The following is a 13824-nucleotide window of genomic DNA, read 5'->3' as shown; positions in this document are numbered from 1 at the left end:
GGTGCGGCCTGAGGTCCCCTGTCAATCCCTGCTGGGCAGGGGCGTGGCCTGAGGTCCCCCGTCAAGCCCTGCCAGGTGGGAGGCACGGCCTGAGGTCCCCCGGCCTGGCGCAGGGCAGGGGGCACGACCTGAGGTCCCCTGTCAAGCCCTGCCATGTGGGAGGTGCGGCCTGAGGTCTCCCGGCTTGGCGCCAGGGTGGGGGGGCGTGGCCTGAGGTCCCTGCTGATTGCTCCTTAAGGCTTACTTGGGAACTCGGCCTCAGCTGTGGGTGCAGCCATCTTTGTGGTGGAGTGATGGTCAATTTGCATATTCACTCTTTATTATATAGGATTCCTTTGGAAAGCAATTTGGCAATATTTAACAACAGTCATATTGTGTTCCTGTGCTTTGATTTATAATTCCACCTTGTTACATACTGAAACACTTGAAATCAGAAAAACTTGGCTCAAATATCAGCTCTACTGCAAGTGGACATGTAACCTTGATCAAGCCATAGTGTCATTATGAACTGTAATTTCCTCACTCATAAAAATCTCATAGAGTTGTGAAAAGATTAAATTAATTAATGAATGGTAAAGGCCAAACATAGCAATTAGCACTTATAGGTGCTGAATACATGATAATTCCCATGGTCTTCTGATATGCTCCTGGGACATGTCCTCATTTTCTTTCTACATAATCTCAATCATTATCATAGCTTTCCTTTCCTTTAATAGTAAATAAAAATAGAAAATGAAGAGGAGAGCAAATCAATCATACCCTTTTTTAACAAAATATATTTTTATTGATTTCAGAGAGGAAGGAAGAGGGAGAGAAAGATAGAAACATTAATGATGAGAGAGAATCATTGACCAGCTGCCTCCCATGCGCAGTGGGGGATCAAGCCCACAACCCAGGCATGTACCCTTGTCCGGATCAAACCCGGGACCCTTCAGTCCGCAGGCCGACACTCCATCCACTGAGCCAAACCAGCCAGGACAGTCATACCCTTTTTAAAGGGATGACACTTATATTCCTATCGCCACCTAAGTTGGGCTACAAGAGCCACCCACTAATAGGTTTCTGGCTTGAGCAAATCAGAGGTTGGTGGTACCATATCCTGAGATTAAAAACACTAAAAGAGGAGCAGGTTTGGCAAGAAAGATAATGACTGCAAGATATTCTAGTACAGTTGTCTCATACATGGTTGAATATATGATGTGAAACCCAGAAAAAAACGTTTCACTTAAAGCTACATATTTAAGAGTTAAAAGCATACAGATAGTAACTGGAGCCATAGGCATCAATGAGAACTCGCAAAGCGGATGTGTTGCACGAAGAGAGAATAAAGATAAAACCCTAAAAAACATCACTTGCCCTAGCCGGTTTGACTCAGTGGATAGAGCCTCAGCCTGGGGGCTGAAGGGTCCCTGAATCTGTCAAGGACATGTATCTCGGTTGCAGGTTCCCCTCCACCCAGACCCTGGTCAGGGCACGTGCAGGAGGCAACCAATCAATGTGTTTCTCTCATATCAATATTTCTGTCTTTCACTCTCTCTAAAAATCAATGGAAAAATATCCTCGATTGAGGATAAAAAAACAACAACAAAAAACCACCAACAGCCCTCGCCGGTTTGGCTCACTGGATAGAGCGTCGGCCTGGGGACTGAAGAGTCCCGGGTTTGATTTCGGTCAAGGGCATGTACCTTGGTTGCAGGCACATCCCCAATAGGGGGTGTGCAGGAGGCAGCTGATCGATGTTTCTAACTCTCTATCCCTCTCCCTTCCTCTCTGTAAAAAATCAAGAAAATATATTTTTTTTAAAAAACACCAACAAACAAAATACCACTTAACTCATGCCCCATATAAAAATGGTAATAAGTCCTAACCGGTTTGGTTCAGTGGATAGAACGTCAGCCTGCAGACTCAAGGGTCCCAGGTTCGATTCCAGTCAAGGGCACGTACCTTGGTTGCAGGCACATCTCCAGTGGGGGGCAGTGGGGGAGTGTGCAGGAGGCAGCTGATCGATGTTTCTCTCTCATCGATGTTTCTAACTCTCTATCCCTTTCCCTTCCTCTCTGTAAAAAATCAATAAAATATATTTTTTTAAAATGGTAATAAAATCCTGTGGATTCTAACTCCTAATATATTTTAATAGTCTCTACTTTTCTATATCCCTACTGCTATTATCCAAGTCTAGGTTACCACTAACTCTTGCCTGGATAAGTGCAACAGCCCCCTAACTCCCTACCTCTAGTCTTATATTCTTAGATACATCCTCTAATTGCATCAGGGTGATCTTTCCAAAATACAAATATATATTCATTCATTCAACAAACATTTACTAAATGCCTACCAGTTAGTGAACAAAGCAGACCTTGTACTTCCTTGCACTTACAAAGAATACAGTGATAGACAATAAACAAATTTAAAAAACCCCAAAATATATTCCAAGACAAGTGCTTTGGGGAAAAAAAAAAAAGAATGGGTTGCTGTAAGACAGAATAAGAGAATAATTGAAAATGGTGACTATATCAGTGGTGAAGAAAGATGATCAAGTCCAGGCAGATGACAAGTGTGGTAGGTAACAGACTTCAGCTCAAGAATCATTTCCATAAGAATCATTTCATTGATGAGAAGGGACAGCCCTCACCTGCTACCATGGTCCATTAGCAAGAGAAACAAAGAGATGCAGATGAGAGCAGCAATTAACCAAAAGTTAATAGAAACTGCAGGAAGAGAATGCCTCAAAGAGTTGTTAAGAGCTAAATTAATTCTATGTGGCTGAAAGGATCAACTGAAGGCACACTGTAAAGAGGTAATTAAAAAGAAAGAACTAGAACACATTATTGTTGATGACTTGGTGGCTGAAATCACACCATAAGGCAGAGTCCTGGTACCTGACAGTGTAAAGAAGGAGCTTCTGCCTGGCAGGCATGGCTCAGTGGTTAAGCATCGACCTGTGAACCAGGAGGTCACGGTACAATTCCCGGTCAGGGCATATGTCTGAGTTGTGGGCTTGATCCCAAGTGTGGGGGGTGCGGGAGGCAGCCGATTGATGACTTTCTCTCCTCATTAATGTTTCTTTCTTTTTTTTTTTAATCTTTAATTTCTTTATTGGTTAAGGTATTACATATGTGTCCTCACCCCCCCATTAACCCCCAACCCTCCCCCCCACTCATGCTCTCATGCCCCTGTTGTCTTATATGCATGCATACAAGTCCTTTGGTTGATCTCTCCCCCTTACCCCCACCCTCCCCTACTTTCCCTCTAAGGTTTGACAGTCTGATTGCTGCTTCTCTGTCTCTGGATCTGTCCCTGTTCATCCGTCTATGTTGTTCACTATATTCCACAAATGAGTGAGATCATGTGGTATTTATCTTTCTCTGACTGGCTTATTTCACTTAGCATAATGCTCTCCAGTTCCATCCATGCTGTTGCAAATGGGATGTTTCTATCTCTCTGTCCCTCTCCCTTCCTCTCTGAAATAAATAAAAATATATTTTTTAAAAAAAAGAAGGCGCTTCTACAAAGAGTAAGAACATCCCTAGCTGGTAGCTCAGTGGTTAGAGTGTCGGCTCATGGACTGAAGGGTCACAGATTTGATTCTGGTCAAGGGCACATTGATGTCTCTCTCTCTCTCTCTCTCTCTCTCTCTCTCTCTCTCTCTCTCTCTCTCTCTCTGTTTTACCCCCTCCCTTCCACTTTCTCTAAAAATCAAATCAATGGAAAAAATATCCTTGGGTAAGGATTAACAACAAAAATAAGAACATTCCTTGCTCAGCATTCCAGACTTTAAGATTGAATTAGATTGTGTTGTTTTGTGGTTTTATTTCTGAAAGTACAACTTGCCATAAATTAGAAATTGATTTCCCAATGAAATCCCTTTTTTTTTTTTGAGGGGGTTGGTGAATCCTCACCTGAGGATATTTTTCCCATTGCTTTTTAAGAAAGAGTGGGAGGGAGGGAGGGAGGGAGAGAGAAAGGGAGAGAGAGAGAGAAACATCGATGGGAGAGAGCCCCATTGACTGATTGCCTCCCCCATGATCCCCAATCAGGGGTGGGGAGTGAACCAAAACCCAGGTATGTGCTCTTGACCAGGGATCAAACCCAGATTCTTCAGTGTGCAGACTGACACTCTAACCATTTGGCAACACTGGCCAGGGCCAAAATGAAATCCTTTTTTGCATGATGGTATACAGTTTTCAGTAATGATGTTCATTGTATTGTTGTTCCCCCCTAAATGTTATTTTAATAAATATCTCATGAATAACATTTTTTAAAAAGCTAAAATATTGATCATCAGCATGTAAGTTAGGATGTGGGATGATAAGACTTAGAGTTAAAGTGTTCTAAAGGTTCTTGTACTGCTTAGGACAAGGATAAAGGTATTGATTCATGTAGACATTGGTAAGCAAACATGATATAACTTTTAAAAAAGCTATTAAATGAATAGAAAAGGTCCCCGACCGGCATGGCTCAGTGGTTGAGTGTCAACCCATGAACCAGGAGGTCAGGGTTCAATTCCTGGCCAGGGCACATGCCCAGGTTGCAGGCTGAATCCCCAGCAGAAGGCATGCAGGAAGCAGCTGATCAATGATTCTCTCCCATCACTGATGTTTCTCCCTGTCCCTTCCTCTCTCTGAAATCAATTAAAAAAAAAAGTGAGGAATTTGTCCTATTAAGTCTTATTACAAAAACGTGGTAATTAAGACAGTGAGGTAAGTGGCCTAGAGTTAGATAAATTGGCTAGTAAAACAGAATGCAGAGTCTGGAAACAATATAGAGAGTCTGGGAACAATGACAAAGGTGGCATTGCAGACCACTAGACAAAGGCCAAACTAATTAATAATGGAACTGGGAAAACAGACTATCTATGTGGAAAAATATAAAATCTGAGTCCTATTTTCACCTCATACACAAAAATCAATTCTGCTGAAAGGCAAGTCTTGAAAAACATTAAGAAAAAAATATAAGCAACTTGAGATGGGAAAGAACCAAAACATACTAACCAAAAACATACTAAGCATTAAAAAATAAAAAGACCATCATTTTAACTAGATTAAAATTAAGAATTTAAATGTGCCCTAGAAACTAGGACCTAGCTGGTTTGGCTCAGTGGATAGAGCGTCAGCCCGGGGACTGAAAGGTCCCGGGTTCGATTCCGGTCAAGGGCACATGCCCGGGTTGCGGGCTCGATCCCCAGTGGGGATCAACTCCCTCATCATTGATGTTTCTATCTCTCTCTCCCTCTCCATTCCTCTCTGAAATCAATTAAAAAAAACATATTTTAAAAAAGAATTTAAATTCATCAACAGATATTACAAAGAAAGTGAAGACAAAGCAAAAACCAGTATTTATAATACAAATAACCATCAAATTATAAGTATCCAATATTTATTAAGAACACCTAAAAATTTAAGAAAAACAGATAATTACATACTTTTTAAATAGCTTTTTAGTATCCAGAAAGGGCCCATTCTGTGCTCAGCACAGTGAGAAGGAAAAAGAAACAAAGAAAAAAAAACACACCAACTCACATAAGAGCATATCCTGGTAAAACTCCAAATTTTGAGGGAGGGAAAAAAGAGATCTTAGAAGCTTCCTATCGAGCACTTAGCAAGCTGTTTTGTTATTGATTCTCTTACCTGTTTTATGTGAGGGCAGGGAAAATGTCCACCTTCCTCAGGAATACCCCCAGCGCCAAAGTGCCTGGAAAAGGGAAGGTGCATAGTACTCGTTGGACCAATGTGATGTAATTTTTGAAACTACACCCCCATCTAACTCTAAATCCCTCCTTATTGATGGCGGGCATTTTGGGGCTGACAAAGTCACTGCGTCGATTAAAGCGATGAATCCGAATATGAATACCAATTTTTTTGTTGTTAATCCTCACCTGAGGTGATTTTTTCCATTCATTTTTAGAGAGAGTGGAAAGAGGCGTGGGGGTGGGGGGGGGGAGGAGAGAGAGAGAAACATCGATGTGCAAGAGACACATCAGCAGGCTGCCTCCTCTATGTGCGCGCGACGGGGGCCGGGGCGGAACCTGCAGCCCAGGAACCGAACCCGCGACCTTCCGGCGCGCGGGCTGAGGAGGCTCTAGCAGCAGCTGAGGCACACCGGCTGGGGCCTACCGAATTTTTTCAGATTTCAATTACGCTTTCCAAGCAAGTCCTCGGGGTTTGAAGTCGAAAAGGCCTAGATCTGAACCCTGGTCTGACGTACAAGCGGCTTGACTGTGATTTCTCAACCCCTTCAACAAAAATGTACTGACCAGCGACCCATCCTGACGCAAGGGTGCTTGCAGGGGAGGGACACTTGGGCGGTCACGTACGAAATAGTCCTTTCCCTCCTGAGTTCATGACTGAATCGGGAGACGGACAAGAAAGCAAAAATTACCACAGCTCCCCCACGGGTTGTTCCCTGCCTTTCGAGCCCACTTTCCCCACAGCTTCGAAAGATTGTTCCGAAGTGAACACCGCTGCAACTTACTTGCTTCATTGCAGAGCCGTTCAGTGCTTCGCGGTGCCCTCGGGAGACAGGGCCGTCGAGTTCTGTGAGACCGTCTCCCAGGAGCGACGAGCGAGCGCACCTCGTGGCCTCCCGCTCACTATGGCGTCCTATCCGGCTACGCACGCGTCAGCCACGCCTCCCAGCGGGGATCCGACTGGGGAGCGTGGAGAGAGGACTGAGCATGCGCGACGTAGCTCCTCCCTCCCCCCCCCCCCCCCCCCCCAATACCTGATTTCACGTCCTCGGGCCCACAGGAAGCTTGCATTCTTTGCTTCTCCTCAACCCCCCAATTCAACTGAGGTTTAAATGACATTCAGTAAATTTCACATATTTGAAGTGTGCAATCTGATAAGTTTTGACATAGGTATACACGTGTGAATCCATCACTGCAATCAAGATAATGAACATGCCCTGACCGGGTGGCTCATTGGTTAAAATGCTGTCTAGTAAGCCAAAAGGTTCATACCCGGTCTGGGCACTATCTAGGCTGCGGGTTTGATCCCCAGTTGGGTACACACGGGAGGCAACTGATGGATGTTTCTCTCTCACACTATGTTTCTCTCCCTTCCCCTCTCTCTAAAAATCAATAAAAACATATCTTCAGGTGATGATTAATATGTGTGTGTGTGTGTGTGTGTGTGTGATAATGAACATATCCATCACCCTCAAAAGTTTCCTCCTGTTCCTTTGTAGTTCTGCCTCTTTTCTGTCACCATAGACTAGTTTTTATTTTCTAGTATTTTATATATCCGGAATAAATTCATTTTTTGGCTGCTTCTCTCACCAAAATTATTGCCTCCTGCACCTTCCCTAGTGGGGATAGAGGCCGCCTATACTCTAACCAGTAATCCGACCGTGACCTCCTGGTTCATGGGTTGACACTCAACCACTGAGCGACACCAGAGGGGCAATTCATTGGTTTTTAATGTTGAATAGCATTCCATTAAACGAATACGTAACTATTTTATTCACTCATTCACATGTTAATGAGCATTTGGGCTGTTTTCAGTTTGAGTCCACTGCAAATTAAACTACTAGTATGAACATTTGCTTAGGTAAACATCTAGGAGTGGAATGAGTGGGTTTTATGGTAAGTGCATAACTTTTATTTATTTATATATATTATTGATTGAATTTTGAGAGAGAAGAGAGACATCCTCAATTTGTTGTTCCACTTATTTATACATTCATTGGTTGCTTCTTATATGTGCCCTGGCCAGAGATTGAACCTGTAACCTTGGCATATTGGGAGGATGCTCTAACCAACTGAGCTACCACTCAGGGCAAACTGTTTCCCAAAGTGACTGATAAGTTTACATTCTCACAGAAGTGTATGAGAATTACAGTTGCTCCACATCCTCCCAAACACTTGGTATGCTCAGTCTTTTTCATTTTAGTCTTCCAATGGGAGTATGATGGTATCTCATTTTGGTTTCAATTTACACTTCGTAAATGACAAATTATGTTCAGCATGTTTTCAAATGCTTATTTTGCCTTTGGTATATTTTCTTAGATAAAGTTTCTGTTCAAATATTTTAACCATTTTTTAAATTGGATTGTCTTATTAAATTATAAGAATTCTTCATATATTCTAGATACTAGTCCTTTATCAGATATATGTTCTGAAAATATCTTCTTTCAGGATGGCTTGCCTCTTCATTTTCATAGCAGTATCTTTTGAGGAGCAAGACATGTTAATTTTAATGAAATCCAATTTATTAACATTTTTCATTTACAGTTAATGCTTTTTAAAAAAATATATATTTTATTGATTTTTTACAGAGAGGAAGGGAGAGAGACAGAGAGTTAGAAACATCGATGAGAGAGAAACATCAATCAGCTGCCTCCTGCACACTCCCTACTGGAGATGTGCCCGCAACCAAGGTACATGCCCTTGACCGGAATTGAACCCGGGACCTTTCAGTCCGCAGGCCGACGCTCTATCCACTGAGCCAAACCGGTTACGGCAGTGCTTTTTGTATTATATTTTTAAAAATCTTTACCAAACTCACCCTAGCCGGTTTGGCACAGTGGATGGAGCATCGGCCTGCAGACTGAAGGGTCCCAGGTTCGGTTCCAGCCGGGGGCACATGCCTGAATTGTGGGCTTGATCCCCAGTAGGGGGTGTGCAGGAGGCAGCCGATCAGTGATTCTCTCTCATCATTGATGTTTCTATCTCTCTATCCTCCCTTCCTCTCTGAAATCAATAAAAATATATTTTAAAAAATAAAATAAAATCTTTACCAAACTCAAAGTCACTAGGATTTTCTTCCATGTTTTCTTTTAGAAGTGTTATAGGTTTTTACTTGTACATTTAGGTCTATGATCCATTTTGAGCTATTTTTTTTAAAATTTATTTTATTGATTCTTTGCAGAGAGGAACGGAGAGAGATAGAGAGTTAGAAACATCGATGAGAGAGAAACATCGATCAGCTGCCTCCTGCACCCCCCCCACTGGGTATGTGCCCGCAACCCAGGTACATGCTCTTGACCGGAATCGAATCTGGGACCCTTCAGTCCGCAGGCCGACGCTCTATCCACTGAGCCAAACCAGTTTCGGCTTGAGCTATTTTTTAAAAAATATTTTTGACTGGGAATCAAACCGTGACCTCCTGGTTCATAGGTCGACCCTCAACCACTGAGCCAGGCTACCTGGGCACATTTTGAGCTATTTTTGTACATGGTGAGAAGTAAAGGTCTGGGTTGTTGTTGTTGTGTTGTTGTTGTTGTTGGTGGTGGTGGCGTGTGTGTGTGTATTTGTACAAAGCTATCCATTGCCCCCATTAAATTGCCTTGGCACGTGTGTTGAAAATTACTTAGCCATATTTGTATGGGTCTATTTCTGGATTCTGTTCTGTTCCATATACCTATCTGTCTCTATCTTAGTGCCCATATCACATATTCTTGATTATAGTAGCTTTATAATAAGTCATGAAATCAGGTAGTGGAGTTGTTATCTATTTATTGCTGAATAACAAATGACCACAAATTTGAAAGTTTGAAACAATACACATTTATTATCTCACAGTATCTGTAGATCAAGAGTTCAGGCATAGCCCTGGCCAGTGTTACTCAGTCATTAGAGTGCTGGTCCGTGCACTGAAGGGTCACAGGTTCAATTCTCAGTCAAGGGCACGTACCTGGGTTGCAGGTTTGGTCCTCAGGCCCAATATGGGTACGTGTGGGAGGCAACCATAATAGATGTGTCTCTCTCACATTGATGTTCTCTCTCTCCCTTCCTCCCTCCCACACTCTCTGAAAGTCAAAGGAAAAATATTCTCAGGTGAAGATTAACACACACACACACACACACACACACACACACACAACAAAGAGTCTGGGCATAGCTTAGTTAGATCCTCTGCTTATCATCTCACTGGCTGTAATCAAAGTGTAGGCCAGAGCTGGCCTCTTATCTGGAGGCTTGACTAGGAAAAAATCCACGTTTTATTAGCAGCATTCAGTTCACTGCAGCTGTGTAACTGAGAGCTTCTGTTTTTTGTTGGCTGGCAGCTAGAAGCTGCTCTCAACTCCTAGAGGCCCTTACAATTCTCTGCCACCTGGGCATCCCCAACAAAATCATAAAGGAGAGTGAGAAAGGGAGAGAGCCAGAGAGAGAAAAGGACTTGAGAGTGAGTCTGCTAGCAGGACAGTCTTATCTAACTTAATGTAGTCACAAAATCACATCTCATCACCTTTACCGTATTTTATTGGTTAGAAGCAAGTCACTGGTCCTGTCCACACACGGGGAGGGGATTATACAAAGGCCTGAACACCAGGATGAAAGGATAATGGTGCCATCTTAGAATCTGTCCTCCACAGGTAGTATAGATTCTCCAACTATGTTCTTCTTTCCAACGTTGTTTTTGACTATTCTAGTTGGTCTTCTGCATTTCCATATAAATTTTGGAATCAGCTGTAAATATTTTACCAAAAAAAAGCCTACTAGGGTTTTAATTGGGATTGTATTAGATCAGTTTGGGTACAAATAACACCTTAACACTATTGATCATAGTGCGTCACTCCATTTATGTTGGTTTTATTTAATTTCTATTGGCAATGTTTTCTAGTTTTCAATATACAGGTCTTGTACACCATTTTTTCAAATTTATCCCTAAGCATTTTATAATTCTGATTCTATTTAAATGGGATTTTTTCAAATTTCTATTTCATGCTCTTTCTCTTCAATGAGGTCATAGAGCAGCCTCCTCAGCAGACACAGAGATGAAGGTCTTTGTGAAGACCCTAACTGGCAAGACCATCACCCTTGAGGTTTGACATTGAGAATGTCAAAGCTAAAATCCAAGACAAGGAGAGCATCCTGCCTGACCAGCAGCGCCTGACTTTTGAGGACAAACAGCTGAAGGATGGCCGCACTCTCTCAGACTAAAATATTCAGAAAGAGCCCACCCTGCACTTGGTGCTTTGTCTGTGGAGTGGCATCACCGAACCCTCCCTCTGCCAGCTCTCCCAGAAGTACAACTGCAACAAGATGATCTGCCACAAGTGTTACACTCACCTGCACCTCTGCACTGTCAACTCCCACAAGAAGTGGGGCCACACCAACAACATGTGCTCCAAGAAGAAGGTTAAATAAGGCCCCTCCACCAACTCCTCAGGCCCACAGGGCAGCCTTCTGCCTGAACCCCATGACCCTGGAGCCTCAATTAAGTTTCTCTTTTGTTCATTGAAAAAGAAAATTTCAATTTCATTCAAAAGTGTTTAATCAGTAAACTTGGAAAAGTAGGAAACCAAGGTTATCCTGTGCTTATTGTGACTAAGAAGGCAAGCATCCTATATAAGAGAGAGGTAATATGCAAATTAACCCTCAGGCCCTACGACCAGGCTGGCAGGGGTGTTAGTGAGGGAGGACCAAACGACTGAACAAGCAGGCTGCGTGGGGCAACCAGGCCAGCGGGAGGACCATGAGGGGCGACTGGGCCAACAGGGGGGGCAGTTGAGGGAGACCAGGCAGGCAGGCAGGTGAGTGATTAGGAGCCAGCAGTCCCGGATTGTGAGAGGGATGTCCGACTGCCGGTTTAGGCCCAATCCCAGGGATTGGGCCTAAACCGGCAGTCGGACATTCCCCCAAGGGGTCCCGGATTGGAGAGGGTGCAGGCTGGGCTGAAGGGACCCCCCTCCCATGCACAAATTTTGTGTACTGGGCCTCTAGTGTTAAATAAAGAGGAATATTAGCACTATCATTTGTCTTCTAAGCAAGTCCTCTTATCTAACTCTTATCAGCAATAAAGTTGGCATCCTGCTTTCATCCAACTATTATTCTCTATGTCTATTTTTCAGTTGTTTCTGAACTGGTGTAGGGAGAGGGTATGATTTATTAACCCCCTAAAACCTCAACATCTTCAACTGGCGAAACCTACTCATATTTCAAAACTCAGCTCAAGGCTTCCTGCCTTCATGACAACTTCCTGACATTCCCTCCCATGTGTCTCTGCTTGCACTTCCTGTGGTACATGTAGCAACACTTAGCTATTCTCTTTTGTCAATATAGCTTCCCCCTTCCCCCTTCTCCTCTCTCTAAATATGTAAAAGTCTTAAAGCATAAAGTAAAACCATAATTTTTTGACTTACCAAATATCAGAACATACTATAAGGCCGCTGAAATCAATAGGTAAAGGGGGGAAAATTCATCAGTAGATTCTAAACAGAAATCCAAACACAAAACAAACAAACAAAAAAAGAAAAAACATCATATTTTTATTTTATCTTTGTAGCCCTGATGCCTAGCACAATGCCAGCCAGGTATTCAGTAAATGCTTGCCAAATTAATTATTATGATGACAAAATGATAAGACTTCAGTCTTTAAAGAGAATAAAAGTCCATCATGTAATAGTTAATGAAATAACACAGCCTATTAAGATTATAACTATATAAAAATCTGTGTACAGCCCTGGCCAGGTGCCTCAATTGGTTAGAGTGTTGTCCTGTACAACATTGTAGGTTCAATTCCCAGTCAGGTCACATATGTAGGTTGCAGGTTCCATACTCAGTCGGGGTGCGTACAGGAGTCAACCGATTGATGTTTCTTTCTCACATTGATCGATGTTTCTCTCTCACTCACTCTTCCTCTCTCTAAATATATCCTCGGGTGAGGATTTTTAAAAATTGTGTGTATGTTGAAAGGTAATATGTAAAATAAATAAATTGCCATTGTGTTTGGTATCTTTTTTAACGAGAATTTTTTCTTTCTTTCTTTTTTTTTTTTTAAATGTATTTTATTGATTTTTTACAGAGAGGAAGGGAAAGAGATAGATAGTTAGAAACATCAATGGGAGAGAAACATTGATCAGCTGCTTCCTGCACATCTCCCACTGGGGATGTGCCTGCAACCCAGGTACATGCCCTTGACCGGAATCGAACCTGGGACCCTTCAGTCCACAGGCCGACGCTCTATCCACTGAGCCAAACCGGTTTCGGCATTTTAACGAGAATTTTAAAACTCTTCTTCATTATTTCTAATGTCTGAATTGCCCCCCCCCCCCCGCCCCCACACACACAAGCACTGGATTGGGAATAGGGGATTAATGTCACATGGGATGTTGAGATTCGGAGGGCAGCCAAGTAAAGGAAAGGCAGTTGGAGAGAGCAGGACTAAACATGAGAAAAACCATGTCTAAACTCCAACTAAGTCCAGGGGCCAGGAGCAGGGTCAAAGAAAAAAAAATCACAGAGACTGGAATTCGGAATAGGATCATTGAAAGACCAAAGTGTAGGGTGGAGGGGAATTCAAGCCTTGCTTCCTTAAATATCTGTGGGAAGCTATGAATTTCTGTTTAGCACAGATTAAAGAGCACCTACTACATGTCAGACACCGTGTGCTGGTTTTACAAAGATTATTAAGACAAAGTCCTAAGGAGGACAAATACAAAGATACTTAGGCCTATTACAGTAAAAGTGTTGGAAATCAAAAACAAAGAGAAGATACTAAAAGCAGCCAGAGGGAAAAGGGCAATTACCTTCTATTTTAGTAAAGTGTTCTCCGGAGAAACAGAATCAATGGGATACAGCAAGAAGGGGCAAGAGAGAAAAGGAGATTTATTATAGAATTGGGCTCATGCAGTTATGGAAGCCAAAAAGTCATACACTATGCTATCTGTAAGCTAGAGAACCAATCTGAGTCCAAAGTCCTAAGAATAGGAGGCTGCTAATGTTTCTGGAATCCGGAGGCCTGAGAGTCAGGACCTCTGATGTCTGAGGGATGTCCTAGCTCAGGAAGAGAGGAAATTCGCTTTTCCTTTGCCTTTTTGTTCTATTTGGGCCCTCTATGGATTGATCGGGTGATGCCTGCTCACATTGGCAGGGTAGATCTC

The 13824-nt window shown here is 42.7% G+C and overlaps 1 pseudogene; it reads left to right on the top strand.

Moving 5' to 3' along the window:
• Positions 1–10716: 10716 nt before the first annotated feature.
• LOC139003170 (ubiquitin-ribosomal protein eL40 fusion protein-like) lies at positions 10717–11102 on the top strand (annotated as a pseudogene).
• The last annotated feature ends 2722 nt before the right edge of the window (positions 11103–13824 follow it).

This window comes from Myotis yumanensis, unplaced genomic scaffold (assembly GCF_028538775.1).
Source record: "Myotis yumanensis isolate MYYU_CA2020_CCGP unplaced genomic scaffold, mMyoYum1.0.hap1 SCAF_2, whole genome shotgun sequence".
Taxonomy (NCBI): domain Eukaryota; kingdom Metazoa; phylum Chordata; class Mammalia; order Chiroptera; family Vespertilionidae; genus Myotis; species Myotis yumanensis.
This window is presented reverse-complemented; position numbering and strand designations above follow the sequence as displayed.